The sequence below is a fragment of the Mustelus asterias genome, chromosome 24 (genome assembly GCF_964213995.1).
Source record: "Mustelus asterias chromosome 24, sMusAst1.hap1.1, whole genome shotgun sequence".
Lineage (NCBI taxonomy): Eukaryota > Metazoa > Chordata > Chondrichthyes > Carcharhiniformes > Triakidae > Mustelus > Mustelus asterias.
The window spans coordinates 41,042,817-41,059,015 of record NC_135824.1 but is presented as its reverse complement, the minus strand read 5'-3'; the positions used below and the strand labels follow the sequence as shown (position 1 = coordinate 41,059,015).

The following is a 16,199-nucleotide window of genomic DNA, read 5'->3' as shown; positions in this document are numbered from 1 at the left end:
GAGATAATGCATTTTGGAAGGTCTTCAACAGATCGGAAATATACAGTGAATGGCAGAATCCTTCAGAACAATGATAGGCAGAGGGATCTGGGTGCACAGGTCACTGAAAGTGGTAACACAGGTGTAGAACATAGAACATAGAACAGTACAGCACAGAACAGGCCCTTCGGCCCACCATGTTGTGCCGAGCTTTATCTGAAACCAAGATCAAGCTATCCCACTCCCTATCATCCTGGTATGCTCCATGTGCCTATCCAATAACCGCATGCTTACCTTCATCGGCCAGACCACTGAGTTTAAAAATTGGCAACTCATGTTGCAGCTTTATAGAACCTTAGTTAGGCCACACTTGGAATACAGTATTCAATTCTGGTCGCCACACTACCAGAAGGATGTAGAGGCTTTGGAGAGGGTACAGAAAAGATTTACCAGGATGTTGCCTGGTATGGAGGGCATTAGCTATGGGGAGAGGTTGGATAAACTTGGTTTATTCTCACTGCAAGGACAGAGGTTGAGGGGCAACCTGATAGAAGTCTACAAGATTTTGAGGGGCATGGACAGACTGGCTAGTCAGAAGCTTATTCCCAGGTGGAAGAGTCAATTACTAGGGGGTATATGTTTAAGGTGCGAGGAGCAAGGTTGAGAGGAGATGTACGAGGCAAGTTTTTTTACAGAGGGTGGTGGGTGCCTGGAACTCGCTGCCAGGTGAGGTAGTGGAAGCAGATGTGATAGTGACTTCTAAGGGACATCTGGACAAATACATGAATAGGATGGGAATAGAGGGATATGATCCCCAGAAAGGTAGGGGGTTTTAGTTCACACGAGCAGCATGGTCGGTGCAGGCTTGGAGCGCCGAAGGGCCTGTTCCTGTACTGTAATTTTGTTTGCTCTTTGGAACAAAAGCAAGTCACAAGATATTGGAAGTCATTGGAAGAAAGGGGGAATTATGATTGTGAGGCCAGTTTGTTGTTCTCAGTGTCGGATGTGGGAGATCCTGGAGTCAGCTAGCCTCCCGGACGTCCATATCTGCGCCAGGTGCGTCGAGCTGCAGCTCCTAAGGAACCGCACTGGGGAACTGGAACTGCAGCTCAATGACCTTCGTCTGGTTAGGGAGAATGAGGTGGTGATAGGTAGGAGTTACAGGCAGGTGGTCACACCGGGGCCACGGGAGACAGACAAGTGGGTCACGATAAGGAAGGGGAAGGGGAAAGGTCAGGTACCAGAGAGTACCCCAGTGGCTGTGCCCCTTAAAAATAAGTACTCCTGTTTAAGTACTGTTGGGGGGAGCAGCCTACCTGGGGGAAGCAACAGTGGCCGTGCCTCCGGCGCAGAGTCCGGCCCAGCAGCTCAGAAGGGGAGGGAAAGGGAGGATGAGCAAACTGACCACAGCACCAAGGTACAGGGAGCCATCCAAGTGGGGGGAGAAACAAAAAATGTCGTAGAAATTGGGGATAGTACACTTTTGGATGCTGTTGGGGGGGGGTCTTAGCAGGGGTAAGCCATGGTGTCAGAGTCTGTCCTTGTGGCTCAGAAGGGAAGGGGGGAGAGGAGTAGAGGATTAGTCATTGGGGACTCCATAGTTAAAGGGACGCATAGGAGATTCCGCGGGAACGAGAGAGACTCGCGGTTGGTGTGTTGCCTCCCAGGAGCCAGAGTCCACGATGTCTCGGATCGTGTTTTTGAAATCCTTAAGTGGGAGGGGGACCAGCCCCAAGTTGTGGTTCACATAGGCACTGAAGACATAAGTAGGAAAAGGGATGGGGATGTAAGGCAGAAATTCAGGGAGTTAGGGTGGAAGCTTAGGGCGAGAACAAACAAAGTTGTTATCTCTGGTTTGTTACCCGTGCCACGGGATAGTGAGGAGAGGAATAGGGAGAGAGAGCAGTTGAACATGTGGTTACAGGGATGGTGCAGGAGGGAGGGATTCAGATACCTGGACAATTGGGGCTCTTTCTGGGGTAGGTGGGACCTCTACAAACAGGATGGTCTGCACCTGAACCAGAGGGGTACCAATATCTTGGGAGGGAAATTTGCTAATGCTCTTCGGGAGGGTTTAAACTAATTCAGCAGGGAGGTGGGAACCTGAATTGTAGCTCCGGTGTGCAGGAGGTTGAGAGTAGTGAGGTCATGGATGAGGTTTCAGAGTCGCAGGAGTGTACTGGCAGGCAGGCAGGCGGTTTGAAGTGTGTATACTTCAACGCCAGGAGCATCCAGAATAAGGTGGGTGAGCTTGCAGCATGGGTTGGTACCTGGGATTTCGATGTTGTGGCCATCTCGGAGACATGGATAGAGCAGGGACAGGAATGGTTGTTGCAGGTTCCAGGGTTTAGATGTTTCAGTAAGTGCAGGGAAGGTGGTAAAAGAGGGGGAGGTGTGGCATTGTTAGTCAAGGACAGTATTACAGTGGCAGAAAGGACATTTGATGAGGACTCGTCTACTGAGGTAGTTTGGGCTGAGGTTAGAAACAGGAAAGGAGAGGTCACCCTGTTGGGAGTTTTCTATAGACCTCCGAAAAGTTCCAGAGATGTAGAGGAAAAGATTGCAAAGATGATTCTGGATAGGAGCGAAAGTAACAGGGTAGTTGTACTGGGGGACTTTAACTTTACAAATATTGACTGGAAAAGCTATAGTTCGAGTACTTTAGAGGGGTCGGTTTTTGTCCAATGTGTGCAGGAAGGCTTCCTGATGCAGTATGTAGATAGACCAACAAGAGGCGAGGCCACATTGGATTTGGTACTGGGTAATGAACCAGGCCAGGTGTTAGATTTGGAGGTAGGTGAGCACTTTGGTGAGAGTGACCACAATTCAATTACATTTACCTTAGCAATGGAAAAGGATAGGTATATACCAAAGGGCAAGAGTTATAGCTGGGGGAAAGGAAATTATGATACGATTATTCGTTTGTATTCGTTGGAATTTAGAAGGCTGAGGGGGGATCTTATAGAGACCTATAAGATAATGAAGGGGCTGGATAGGGTAGAGATGGAGAGATTCTTTCCACTTAGAAAGGAAACTAGAACTGGAGGGCACAGCCTCAAAATAAAGGGGGGTCAGTTTAGGACAGAGTTGAGGAGGAACTTCTTCTCTCAGAGGGTGGTGAATCTCTGGAATTCTCTGCCCACTGAAGTGGTGGTGGCTACCTCGTTGAATATGTTTAAATCATGGATAGATGGATTCCTGATCGGTAAGGGAATTAGGGGTTATAGGGATCAGGCGGGTAAGTGGAACTGATCCACTTCAGATCAGCCATGATCTTATTGAATGGCGGGGCAGGCTCGAGGGGCTAGATGGCCTACTCCTGCTCCTATTTCTTATGTTCTTATGATTAGGCGAGATTTAGCTGGCATAGGTTGGGGAAGGAAACTGCTGGGGAAGGAAACTGCAGGGGATGGGCACAATTGTAATGTGGAACTTGTTCAAGGAACAGCTACTACGCGTCCTTGATAAATATGTACCTGTCAGGCAGGGAGGAAGCAGACGTGTGAGGGAACCGTGGTTTACTAAGGAGGTTGAATCTCTTGTGAAGAGGAAGAAGGAGACTTACGTTAAGATGAGACGTGAAGGCTCAGTTAGGGCACTTGAGTGTTACAAGTTAGCCAGGAAGGACCTAAAGAAAGAGTTAAGAGCCAGGAGGGGACATGAGACGTCTTTGGCAGGTAGGATCAAGGAAAACCCTAAAGCTTTCGATAGGTATGTCAGGAATAAAAGAATGACTAGGGTAAGATTAGGGCCAGTCAAGGACAGGAGTGGGAAGTTGTGCGTGGAGTCTGAGATAGGAGAGGCACTAAATGAATATTTTTCGTCGGTATTCACACTGGAGAGGGACAGTGTTGTTGAGGGGAGTACTGAGATGCAGGCTGTTGCACTGGATGGGATTGATGTTCATAAGGAGGAGGTGTTAGCAATTCTGGAAAGGGTAAAAATAGATAAGTCCCCTGGGCCGGATGGGATTTATCCTAGGATTCTCTGGGAGGCTAGAGAGGAGATTGCAGAGCCTTTGGCTTTGATCTTTGTCGTCATTGTCTACAGGAACAGTGCCAGAAGACTGGAGGATAGCAAATGTTGTCCCCTTGTTCAAGAAGGGGAGTAGAAACAACCCTGGTAATTATAGACCGGTGAGCCTTACTTCTGTTGTGGGCAAAGTATTGGAAAGGATTATAAGAGATAGGATTTATAATCACCTAGAAAGGAATAATTTGATTAGGGATAGTCAGCACGGTTCTGTGAAGGGTAGGTCGTGCCTCACAAACCTTATTGAGTTCTTTGAGAAGGTGACCAAAGAGGTGGATGAGGGTAAAGCGGTTGATGTGGTGTATATGGATTTCAGCAAAGCGTTTGATAAGGTTCCCCATGGTAAGCTTTTGCAGAAAATACGGACACATGGGATTGAGGATGATTTAGTGGTTTGGATCAGGGATTGGCTGTAAGAAAACAGAGGGTGGTGGTTGATGGGAAATATTCATCCTGGAGTTCAGTTATTAGTGGTGTACCGCAAGGATCTGTTTTGGGGCCACTGCTGTTTGTCATTTTTATTAATGACCTGGATGAGGGCGTGGAAGGATGGATTAGTAAATTTGCGGATGACACTAAAGTCGGTGGAGTTGTAGGCAGTGCGGAGGGAAGTGGCAGGTTACAGAGGGACATAGATAAGCTGCAGAGCTGGGCTGAGAGGTGACAAATGGAGTTTAATGCGGAAAAGTGTGAGGTGATTCACTTTGGAAGGAGTAACAGGAATACAGAGTACTGGGCTAATGGTAAGATACTTGGTAGTGTGGATGAACAGAGGGATCTGGGTGTCCATGTGCATAGATCCCTGAAAGTTGGCACCCAGGTTGATGGGGTTGTTAAGAAGGCGTATGGTGTGTTAGCTTTTATTGGTAGAGGGATTGAGTTTCGGAGCCAGGAGGTCATGCTGCAACTGTACAAAACTCTGGTGCAGCCACATTTGGAGTATTGCGTACAGTTCTGGTCACCATATTATAGGAAAGATGTGGAAGTGTTGGAAAGGGTGCAGAGGATGTTTACCAGGATGTTGCCTGGTATGGTGGGAAAATCGTATGAGGAAAGGCTGAGGGGCTTGAGGTTGTTTTCGTTAGAGAGGTTAAGAGGTGACTTAATAGAGGCATACAAGATGATCAGAGGATTAGATAGGGTGAATAGTGAGAGCCTTTTTCCTCGGATGGTGATGGCTAGCACGAGGGGACATAGCTTTAAATTGAGGGGAGAGAGATATAGGACAGATGTTAGAGGTAGGTTCTTTACTCAGAGAGTAGTAAGGGCGTGGAATGCCCTGCCTGCAGCAGTAGTGGACTCGTCAACAGTAAGAGCATTCAAACATATGGATGATATTAGAATAGTGTAGATTCGAGGGGCTTTAGATTGGTTCCACTGATCGGCGCAACATCGAGGGCCGAAGGGCCTGTACTGCGCTGCAATGTTCTATGTTCTATTTGCTTAGTGACAGATTGTTTTTCAGACGGGATGACTGTATACAGTGGGGATCCCATGTGTCAGTACTATGACTACTTTTTTAAATATATATTCATGATCTAGATTTGGATTCCCAGGGCACAAACTTGGACATAGAGGGATTTTCGCAGTACCTTCATTGCAGTGTTAATATAAGCCTACTTGTGACATTAAAATAAACAAAACTACTGTGAAGTGCGAGGAAGATAGTGATAGATGTTAAGCAGACACAGGTTGGAATGGGGAGACACAAGAGTACAAAAGCGAAGAAGTTATGATAAACCTACATAAACACTGGTTTGGTCTCAAGTGGAGTATTGTGTCCAATTCTGGACACCATAATTTATGAAGGATGTGAAGGTTTTAGAAAGAGTGCAGGAAAGAATGTTATTGCTCCAGAGATGAGGGACTTCAGGGGTTGTGAATGCTGGGGTTTTTCTCCCAAAGAAGCAAAAGTTGATAGAAATCATGAGGGAGCTAGGCAGAATGCATTAGGAGAAAGTGCTCCCATTGGCAGAAGATTCAAGCAACAGGATACCAATTGAAGTAGAGTTGCAAAAGCAATAATGGAGACATGAAGAAATTCTTTTTATGCCAGTGGTTAGGATCTAGAATGCACTGCCTCAGAATGTGGTAGAGGCAGATTAAAAAGCAACTTTCAAAAGAGAATTAGATAAGCGCTGAAGAGAACAGAGTTGCTCTTGCAGAAAATCAGCAAGGACATGGGCAGGATGGCCTCCTTCTTTACTGTAGCCACTTTATGAATTTGGATCAGATGCTTTGCTTTGTAAATAGAATGTAAACAGGAATGCTGAATAAAGAAAACCAGAAAGCCACGCTAAACTTTTACAAATCTTTGGTAAGGACTCAGCTGAAGTACTGCATACAATACTTTAGGAAAGATGTTACGTCTGGGAGGTGTACTAGAACTATATATGAAACGAGGAAATTCATTTATGTGGGGATACTTGAGAAGCTGTTCTCCTTAGAGCAGAGGTTGAGGAGAGATTTAATCGAGGGATTCAAAATTATGATAAAACAAATAACGAGAAACTGTTTCCTCTTGCAAGCTGCTTTTTAACCCAAGAACCATAAAAAGTGACAGCACAGAAGGCCACTTTGGTTGATCCTGTCCATGCCAGTCCAAGGACACCCAGATGCCCTTTCTGTTCCCACCTTCCTGCACCCAGCCCTTGGCCCTGTAGCTTACAGCACTTAAGGAGCAGATCCAGGTACTTATGAAAAAAAGAGTTGAGCGTCTCCATCTCAGGCAGCGAATTCCAGACACCCACCACCCTTTGCGTAAAAATGTTGTTCCTCATGCCGACTGACTTATCTTGAATCCATGTCCCATGGTTCCAGAATTCTCCTCCAAGGGAAACAATTTTATCCTGTCCACTCTATTTCTTTGGCGGCATGGTAGCACAGTGGTTAGCACTGCTGCTTCACAGCTCCAGGGATCTGGGTTCGATTCCCGACGTGGGTCACTGTCTGTGTGGAGTTTGCACATTCTCCTCGTGTCTGCGTGGGTTTCCTCCTGGTGCTCCGGTTTCCTCCCACAGTCCAAAGATGTGCGGGTTAGGTTGATTGGCCATGCTAAAATTGCCCCTTAGTGTCCTGGAATGCGTAGGTTAGAGGGATTAGTGGGTAAAATATGTAGGGATATGGGGGTTGGGCCTGGGTGGGATTGTGGTCGGTGCAGACTCGATGGGCTGAATGGCCTCTTTCTGTACTGTCGGGTTTCTATGATTTCCCCTCATAGTTCTGTACACCTCTATTAAGTCAACCCTCAGCCCTCTTTGTTCCAAGGAAAATAACCCCAGCCTATCCAATCTCACCTCATAGCTACACTTTTCGAGCCCTGGCAACACTCTTGTAAACCTCCTTGGCGCTCTCTCCAGGAACACTGGTAGCAGATTTAATATAACTATCAAGATCTAGAGGAAAAATGTTTTCATATAGATATTTAAGATCTGGAATACTCTACCCTGAAAGGCTGGTGGAATCAGTTTGAAAGGGAACAAATCTACATCTCTAATGAGAAACGCCTGGACTGGAAATTGGTGAGCTGTTTCAAAGAGCTGACACAGGCTTGAAAGGCTGAATGGCCTCTCTGCTGGACAATTTCATGATTCTATAACTATTTGGAAAAAGTGAGAGGAGGAAGTGACAGCCTCCACAAGCATCTGTTTGCCTTGGCACACACAAGGCTCATTTCTCATTCGTTCTACTCAACTGCACTCTCAGACTGCTCCATACCTTGGCATGAGGGAAGAGGTTAGGAAATTGGTTGAGTAGGAGAGAGATTTTGGATAACAGGCAGGTATTTGAATTAGTGTTTTCCCACACAGATCTGTGTTGGAATCTCAATTGTTCACCATATTTATTAACTTAGCTGATGGGATAGAAAGCCATGAGTTATCACTGATGACTGCAGTGTTCAGTACCATTCGCAACTTCGCAGATAATGAAAGAGTCCGAGTTCATATGCAAAAAAACATTCAAGCTAGTGCCAAGTAACATCCACATCACAATAGTGTCAGGCAATGACCATTACAAACAGGGAATCTAACTATCTCCCTTGACATTTAACTGCACTCGCTGGATCCGTCACCATCAACATCCTGGGGTGGGTGTTTGCCATTGACAGAAGCTGTAACTACTGTTAAAACATTTCAGAGGTTAGAAACTCTGCAGAGAGTAACTCACCTCCTTCCTCCCCAGAGCCTGTCCGCCATCTACTAGACAGAAGTCCATAGAAATCCATAGAAACCCTACAGTGCAGAAAGAGGCCATTCGGCCCATCGAGTCTGCACAGACAACAATCCCACCCAGGCCCTATCCCCGTATCCCTACATATTTACCCGCTAATCCCTCTAACCCTATTTACCCGCTAATCCCTCTAATCTATGCATCCCGGGACACTAAGGGGCAATTTAGCTTGGCCAATCAACCTAACCCGCACATCTTTGGACTGTGGGAGGAAACCCACGCAGACACAGGGAGAATGTGCAAACTCCACACAGTCAGTGACCCGAGCCAGGAATCGAACCCAGGTCCCTGGAGCTGTGAAACAGCAGTGCTAACCACTGTGCTGCCATGCCGCCATGAGTCATGAGTGTGATGGAATATCCTCCACTTGCCTGGAAGAGTGCTGCCCAACAACACCCAAAAAGCTCAATACCATCCAGGATAAAGCAGCCCGCTTGATTAGCACCATCACCTTAAGCATGAACCCCCACTATCACTGACACACAATGGCAGCAGTGTATTATATACAAGATACCCTACAGCGACTCACCAAGGCTCCTTCAATGACACCTGCCAAACCTGCAACATAAAAAGGGCAGCAGATGGTTAGGAACACCACCACCTACAAGTTTCCGTCTACGCTACACGCCATCCTCGACATTCCGAATACATGGTGGGATAGAAAGCAGACGAAAAGCGTGAAGGTAGGAATATTGCTTAAAAGACAATTAAAGCTCTGCAGAAGTGTGATATACTGGGAGCAATTAAATCAGGCCACATGGGTTGAACTCGAGAGCAAAAAAGGTATCAACATTGCTGATAGTGTGCTACAGACTCTCAAACAGTCAGGGATATAGGTGGGGTTACAATCTCCCTACAGACCATTAATGTTTACATAGAAATTAGGATGCCCAGTTATTTATTGAAAGAATAAAGTCACAAGATTCCACACTGTTTAAAACAAATGATTTTTGCGAAAAAAATTACCAAGAAAAGCAAACACTAAACAAACGTTATTAGGTAATTACTTTATGTTGAAAAGCACAATAAAATACAATTGCATATACTTGTCAGAGGACTAAGACCTAAGACCTCACATTCTATATTTTTATAAAATGTATATAGATATCCTCCTGGCTAATTTTAAAAATTTTAACAATTGAACAGATACCTTTTTAATGGGTGCAACATTTAACAATCTCAGGGACCCAGGCAAAGGTATATGCACCCTTTGTTGAAGTCAGATTGGAGAAATGGGAGTCACTTGACATGAACCTCGTTTCCAACCAATAATATTGCCTCGTGCAACTACAATGGTCAATCTGCCATCATACCACATACAAGCAGCACAGAAAAAGGAGGGGATGCGGGGGGGGTCTCTGTCCAGATTGAATGCCTGTTCCCATCTACAACGTTTCTACTAGAATTTCTGTAGCATTGCCTAAAAGACTGATCCATCCCTGCATGCCTATCTCCTTATGCGATATCAACTCCACTGGAAGAGTGAACTATACAGCATCGGTTTGTAGTCTGCCTACCTGTATGAAGGAATACCTCATTTTGATTCTGGACACACATTAAACTACAATTCTTTTCTCCATGGTCTCTGTTGGTTTTGCCCTGTAAAATCTTTTTTTATCCCTCTTTTGCTGAGTGAGTGCACAGGGGTTATGTCTTTTTACTGCACTCCTGCATTTTCAGTGTCCACTTGCCAGCTAGGTTTCCATTAAAGTAATGGCATTCTATGATTCTCCTCGTTAAGTTATGAATGAACGTGTGGAACATAGAAATGGAGCAGACGCTTTAGCCCCTGGACCCTTTTCCATGAAGGAAGGGAGATGCAGTGAAAGTTGATCCAACAGTACAATCCACAGGGTCAGTAGTAAAAGGGACAGTAAGGAAACCAGAGAGAGACTGGGCAGGAAGGTCAGAAAGAAAATATGATGGAGAAGGCCTTAGGTCACTGTCTGTGTAGAGTTTACATATTCTCCCCATGTCTGCATGGGTTCCTCCAGGTGTTCCGATTTCCTCCCACAGTCTAAACATGTGCGTGTTAGGTTGATTGGCCATGCTAAGTTGCCCCTTAGTGTCACAGCGACTATCAGGGTAAATTCGTGGGGTTAGGGCCTGGGTGGGACTGTTGTCAGTGCAGGCTCGATGGACCGAATAGCCTCCTTCTAAACTGTGGAGATTCCGTGATTCTATGAAGTTAGGGTACCTGTCGAAAGGAAGTAGCAACACGTGCCTCAAAAGGCCCTTCAGGGGATGCCACAAGAGGCAGAGAGACAGCTGTAGGTTTATGTAAGACGGTGTCAAGCCTGCGACAGCAGCAAGTAGGAAAGTCAAGGTGCACAGAAAAGTTATAGAGTCATAGAGGTTTACAGCATGGAAACAGGCCCTTCGGCCCAACTTGTCCATGCCGCCCCTTTTTTAAACCCCTAAACTAATCCCAATTGCTCGCATTTGGCCCATATCCCTCTATACCCATAGAAATAGAAATAGAAACCCTACAGTGCAGAAAGAGGCCATTCTGCCCATCGGGTCTGCACCGACCACAATCCCACCCAGGCCCTACCCCCATATCACTACACATTTACCCGCCAATCCCTCTAACCTACACATCTCAGGACACTAAGGGGCAATTTTTAGCATGGCCAATCAACCTAACCCGTACATCTTTGGACCGTGGGAGGAAACCGGAGCACCCGGAGGAAACCCACGCAGACACGAGGAGAATGTGCAAACTCCACACAGACAGTGACCAAGCCGGGAATCGAACCCAGGTTCCTGGAGCTGTGAAGCAGCAGTGCTAACCACTGTGCTACTGTCCCACCCCATCTTACCCATGTAAGTGTCTAAATGCTTTTTAAAAGACAAAATTGTACCCGCCTCTACTACTACCTCTGGCAGCTTGTTCCAGACACTCACCACCCTCTGTGTGAAAAAATTGCCCCTCTGGACACTTTTGTATCTCTCCCCTCTCACCCTAAACCTATGCCCTCTAGTTTTAGACTCCCCTACCTTTGGGAAAAGATATTGACTATCTAGCTGATCTACGCCCCTCATTATTTTATAGACCTCTATAAGATCACCCCTCAGTCTTCTACGCTCCAGAGAAAAAAGTCCCAGTCTATCGAGCCTTTCCTTATAACTCAAACCATTAAGTTCCGGTAGCATCCTAGTAATTCTCTTCTGCACTCTCTCTAGTTTTATAAGTTACGGTTGGAATTTGTGGGAACCAAGTACTCAAAAGGGAAGACATAAACAGAGACATGACCACATTACTGGACACAAAGCAAAGAGCGTACAGTAGAGAAAACAGAAAGGAAAACGGAACACAGAGGTAATGGGCTCAGGTCCTAAGTGACAGCCAAAATACAATGCAAATGAACACAGGCATGCCAAGAATTAAGGTAAGTATTTGTAAACCAAGAAAGACACTACGAGTCAAAAGACAGTCAGAACTTCCCAGCTGGAATGAAACTGACTTGTACTTAGAAATCATAGAAATCATAGAAACCCTACAGGGCAGAAGGAGGCCATTTGGCCCATCGAGTCTGCACCGACCACAATCCCACCCAGGCCCTACCCCCACATATTTTACCCGCTAATCCCTCTAACCTACACATCCCAGGACTCTAAGGGGCAATTTTTTTTTTTTTAACCTGGCCAATCAACCTAACCCGCACATCTTTGGACTGTGGGAGGAAACCGGAGCACCCGGAGGAAACCCACGCAGACACGAGGAGAATGTGCAAACTCCACACAGACAGTGACCCGAGCCGGGAATCGAACCCAGGACCCTGGAGCTGTGAAGCAGCAGTGCTAACCACTGTGCTACCGTGCCGCCCCAAACTTACGTTTGGAGCAATAAGTGTGAAGTTTCAAAGGTAGTTCGAGGGTGAGGAGTGAATGAATCCTATACGAGGAGAGCATTAATGGGCACTCAGATTGCTGGGAATGCTTAAAGAGTCAACCAAGAGTGGCACAGTGGTTAGCACTGCTGCCTCAGAGCTCCAGGGACCCAAGTTCGACACCAGCCTCAGGTCACTGTCTGTGTGGAGTTTGCACATTCTCCCTGTGTCTGCGTGGGTTTCCACCGGTTGCTCCGGTTTCCTCCCACAGTCCAAAGATGTGCGGGTTAGGTAGATTGGCCATGATAAATTGCCCTTTAGTGTCAGGGGTATTAACAGGGTAAATACATAGGGTCACGGGGATAGGACCTGGGTGGGATTGTCGGTGGTGCAGGCTCGATGGGCTGAATGGCCTCCTTCTGCACTGTAGGGATTCTATGAAGAGTAGCCAGACACAGATCCAGAGGTTCAGAGGAGGCGAGTAATTTACTTGGTATTGGATTTAGAACAGCAATTGCATGAATGAGTCAGCAGCAAAACAAATCAAATCTCTTTCAGCAGCCAAGTAGGATGGGAATGAGAAACATAGAAGATAGAAGCAGGAGGAGGCCATTTGACCCTTTAACCCTGCTCTGCCATTCATTACGATCATGGCTGACCATCCAACTCAATAGCCTAATCCTGCTTTTTCCCATAACCTTTGATCATTTGCCCCAAGTGCTGTATCCAGCCACCTCTTGAATACATTCAATGTTTTGGCATCAACTACTTCCTGTGGTAATGAATTCCACAGACTCACCACTCTTTGGGGAAAGAAATGTCTCCTCACCTCCATCCTAAATGGTCTACCTGGAATCCTGAGACTGTGACCCATGGTTCTGGACTCCCCCACCATTGAGAATATCCTCCCTGCACCTACCCTGTCTACTCCTGTTTGAATTTTATAAGTCTCTATGAGATCCCCCCTGCCTCATTCATCTGAACTCCTATAAAGTCCTTGATAATGGATTCGAGAATTTTCCTCACCAAAGATATTAAGCTTACTGGTCTAAAATGCCCCGTTTTCTCTCTATCTCCCTTTTTGGATATTGGAGTGACATTAGCCACCCTCCAATCTGCAGGCACTGTTCCAGAGTTTATAGAATCCGGGAAGATGACCACCATTGCATTCACTATTTCTAGAGCCACTTCCTTAAGTACTCTGGAATGCAGATTTTCAGGCCCTGGGGCTTTATCCACCTTCAATCCCATCAACTTTCCCAGCACCATTTCTCTACTAATATTGATCTCCCTCAGTTCTTCCCTCTCACTAAATCTTGCATTCTCCAACATTTCTGGCATCTGATTTGTGTCCTCTTTTGTGAAGACAGAACCAAAGTATGTATTCAATTGCTCAGCCATTTCTTTGTCCCACAGTATACATTCCCCCGTTTCTGTCTGTAGGGGACCTATATTTGTCTTCACCAACCTCTTTCTCTTCACGTATCTCTAGAAACTCTTGGTGTCAGTCTTTATGTTCCCTGCAAGCTTACTTTTGTACTGTATTTTCACCTTCTTAATCAATCCTTTAGTCCTTCTTTGCTGAATTCTAAACTGCTCCCAATCCTCAGACCTATTATTTTTCTTGGCCAATCTGTATGCTTCTTCCTCAGATCGGATCCTCTCTCTAATTTTCTTTGTAAGCCATGGATTGGCCCTCTTACCCATTTTGTTTTGTGCCAGACAGGAATAAACAGTTGCTGCAGTTCCCCCATGCATTTCTTGAATGTTTGCCATTAGCCTATCCACTGTCATCCCTTTAAGTAACTCTCCCCAAGCTATCAAGGCCAACTCACGCCTCATATCCTCATAGACCCTAGTCTGCAAATCAACTACTTCATGCTCCATCTTGATAAAAAATTGTGTCATGCTATGGTCGCTTATCCCCAAGGGGTCTCGTACAGCTCAATTAGCAATGATTCCCTTCTCATTACACAGGACTCAGTCTAAAATGGCCAGCTCTTTAGTTGGTTCTCCACATATTGGTCAAGAAAACCATCCCGTATACACTCCAGGAATTCCTCCTCTACGGCATTGTGGCTAATTTGATTGCCCAATCTATGTGCAGATTAAAATCACCCATGATCACCGATATTCCCTTATCACATGCATCACTAATTTCGTGTTTAATGCCATTCCCAACATCACCACTGCAGTTTGGGGTCTATATATGACACTCACTAGTGCTTTTTGCCCCTTGGTATTTCTCAACTCGACCCATACAGACTCCACATTATCAGAGCTAATATCCTTTCTCGCTATTGTGTTAATTTCCTCTTTAACCAGCAGTGCCACTCCACCATATTTTCCTTTATGCCTGTCCTTTCTAAATGTTGATTACCCCGGGACATTCAATTACCACCCCGGTCACCCTGCAGCCATGTCTCCGCAATCCCAATCATATCGAACCCATTTACATCAATCTGCGTGATTAATTCCATCCACTTTATGGCAAATGCTCCGCGCATTCATGCTCAGATCTTTAAGCTTGTCTTTTTAACATTGTTTGCCTCGCTCACAATATTTCTCTCTATAGCCCAGTTTGAACTTTGTCCTTGGTTTCTCTGCCTATCACTTTTCTTATTCCCTTTTCTAACCTTTTGTTTTTATCCTTGCTCTCTCCTTCTCTAACTCCTGACAAAGGTTCCCATCCCCCGAGCACATTAGTTTAACCCACCGCAACCACTCTAGTAAACAGTCCCTCTAGGACATCAGTCCCAGTCCTGCCCATGTGTAACCCGTCCAATTTGTACAGGTCCCACCTCCCCCAGAACAGGTCCCCAATGCCCCAGGAATCTGAAACCGTCCCCCTGACACCATTTCTTCAGCCACATATTTATCCGATATATCCTGTCATTTCTACTCTGACTAGCATGTGACACCGGTAGTAATCCAGAGATCACTACCTTTGAAGTCCGATTTCTTAACTTTCTTCCTAGCTCCCTGTATTCTGCTTTTAGGACCTCATTCTTCTTTTTTAACCTATGTCGTTTGTACCGATGTAGCACAACCACTGGCTGTTCAGCCCCACCCCCCCCCACCCCCCCACCCCACCCCCCCACCCATCCCCCCCACCCCCCCCCACCCCCCCACCCCCCCCCCCACCCCCCCACCCCCCCCCCCACCCCCCCCCCACCCCCCCCACCCCCCCCCCCCACCCCCCCCCCCCCACAACCCCCCCCCCCCCCACCCCCCCCCCCCCCCCCCCCCCCCCCCCCCCCCCACCCCCCCCACCCCCCCCCCCCCCCCCCACCCCCCCCCCCCACCCCCCCCCACCCCCCCCCCCCACCCCCCCCCCCCCCCCCCCACCCCCCCCCCCCCCCCCCCCTCCGACACCCCCCCCCCTCCGACACCCCCACCCTCCCCCTCCGACAACCCCCCCCCCCCCTCCGACACCCCCCCCTCCCCCCTCCGACACCCCCCCCTCCGACACCCCCCCTCCCCCCTCCGACCCCCCCCCCCCCGACAACCCCCCCCTCCCCCTCCGACACCCCCCTCCCCCACCCCCCCTCCGACACCCCCCCCCCCCCCCCCGACACCCCCCCCCCGACACCCCCCCCCCCGACACCCCCCCCCCTCCGACACCCCCTCCCCCCTCCGACACCCCCCCCCTCCCACACCCCCCCTCCCCCCTCCGACACCCCCCTCCCCCCTCCGACCCCCCCTCCCCCTCCGACACCCCCCCCCCCTCCGACACCCCCCTCCCCCTCCGACACCCCCCCCCTCCCCCTCCGACACCCCCCCCTCCCCCTCCGACACCCCCCCTCCCCCTCCGGACACCCCCCCTCCCCCCTCCGACACCCCCCCTCCCCCCTCCGATACCCCCCCTCCCCCTCCGACACCCCCCCTCCCCCCTCCGACACCCCCCCTCCCCCTCCGACACCCCCCCCCCTCCGACACCCCCCCCTCCCCCTCCGACACCCCCCCTCCGACACCCCCCTCCCCCCTCCGACACCCCCCCCTCCCTCCCCCCCCCCCTCCGACACCCCCCCTCCCTCCCCCTCCGACACCCCCCCCCCTCCGACACCCCCCCCTCCGACACCCCCCTCCTCCGACACCCCCCCTCCCCCCCTCCGACACCCCCCC

General features: G+C 48.3%; 1 protein-coding gene across 2 annotated transcripts in view; it reads right to left on the bottom strand.

Moving 5' to 3' along the window:
- The window catches only part of spg21 (SPG21 abhydrolase domain containing, maspardin), a 137,042-nt gene that overhangs the window by 118,459 nt on the left and 2,384 nt on the right, over positions 1 to 16,199 (bottom strand). The window contains exon 2 of one of the 2 annotated variants that reach the window (XM_078241603.1): positions 8,771 to 8,799. The exons of the other annotated variant lie outside the window; for it this stretch is intronic. The gene's annotated coding sequence lies outside the window, so the exon portion shown is untranslated. The remainder of the gene's footprint in view (positions 1 to 8,770; positions 8,800 to 16,199) is intronic. 2 annotated transcript variants of the gene reach the window in all.